We start from the raw sequence: 1821 nt of genomic DNA on the forward strand, positions 1-1821 counted from the left end.
TTTTTTTTTTATTTGAGTCATATTGGTTTATGAAAAAAACTATTTTAAACTAATATTTATTTATTTATTTATTATTTTATTTTTTTTTGACTAAAGATTATAAATGAAAATACAAGAGTTGATAAAATAAGTTTTGTTAGAAACAAAACAACTCAGATGAATTAGTTCGTCTTTTTGGGGAATTCAACTAAGTTTAATCAAAAAATTCTAAAAGTTAGAGTTAAACAACAAATAATAAGTAATCGCAATTAAATAATTAAAGCGTAAGGGAGAAATTGAATTTGGGCCTTTCTTGGGCCAAATTCGCTACTTTTTTTGGGGTTTAAACAAAATCCGTTTTTGGTATACAGCTCATGTATATCAGTGTATATCGGCATGTATATCAGCTCTTTTCATGTATTTCTTGCTTCCGAATAACTATATTTCACCTTAGCCATGTATTTCACCATTTTGGCATGTATATCAATGTATACTGTTGTATACATCATGTATACAGCCCATTTCCGGCTTTGCGAGACTGTTATTTCGCTTCTGAGACCTGTACACCAGCTTCCTTTTCACTGCAAAAATGAGGACGACTCAAAAGACTCAAAGATATGCAAGGGTTGAGTCCGAATAGACTCGAGTTGATGTCATCTTCTTTGGAGCAGGAATGGGACGAACCAGCTTGAGCGAGCTTTTCCACCACCACACGAGGAATTCCGGTGGAAATCCGAGTTCTAAAACAGCAAACTCAGAAACTGTGGTTACAGAATACTATTACACTATAAAATCCAATCTCAAACCCCCCCCCCCTCCAACAGTGACCAAAAGAGATGAATATATAGATGGGAATTAGGGGGAAATTTCGAATTTAAAATTCAAATTCCTTCTTCCCCTTTTCAAGACAACAGTGCAAGGGATTTGAAAATCCCTTAGAAAGGGGAAAAGAGACGGCGATGTGATCGATGGCGTGATTTGCTCACTGGATTTCTGGGTTTGCGTCTGGGAGAAGAAGACGAGCATGGGCAGTGGGGTCGGGTGCTGTTGGAATCGCACGAGCATGGGCAGTGGGGTCAGGTGCTGTTGGAATCGCTGATTTGCAGCGAGAAAGACGAAGTTAGGGCGGTGGGGTACTGTGTATGTACGTATGGTATGATGTATTGTATTGTTGCTGGAGAATGGCTTTGCTAATGGGTTTCTTTGATTAACAAAACGGGCCGGGTCGAGGTGAAATTAAGAGTGGGTCGGGCAGTGATATTGTTGTTGTACATATGCTATTGTATTATTGGAAAAATGGGAAAAGAAGGTTGTGGGCTGCTGGGTTATGAATTTAAGGGTGGGAAAAGGCTGCTGAAAAATTGCACTTGGGCTGAAGGGAATAAAAAAAAGGCCCAACATTTTGGTCTTATCACAAATAGGTTTAGGTGGGTAGAAGGGTTGGTTGTGTTTGTAATAAAAGGCTAAGTTTTGAATTGAGGATTTGGCCATATAGATTGTAATTAAGTTCGATCAGATTTAAGAATTTAGTCAAATTGAGCTTAATTGGTGATTCGACTAAAAAGCTAAATAAGACGAATTAATATAAATTAATTAATGAGCTTCTTAATCTCAATGAAAAAAAGAAAAAAATGAACTTAATTATAAACTAATTAATTCAATTAAAGAAAAAAAATGAACTTAATTATAAACTAATTAATTCAATTACAAAACTAATTAACTCGAAATTATAGCTATAACTTAAAGCAAATTAATAAAATATTTAACCAAAATGTAAAATCTTTTGTGATGATATTTTCAAATATTTATAAAATAACGTGATTGCAAAATATACATATTTAT

This window comes from Solanum tuberosum, unplaced genomic scaffold (genome assembly GCF_000226075.1).
Source record: "Solanum tuberosum cultivar DM 1-3 516 R44 unplaced genomic scaffold, SolTub_3.0 scf00079, whole genome shotgun sequence".
In the NCBI taxonomy this organism is placed as follows: Eukaryota; Viridiplantae; Streptophyta; class Magnoliopsida; order Solanales; family Solanaceae; genus Solanum; species Solanum tuberosum.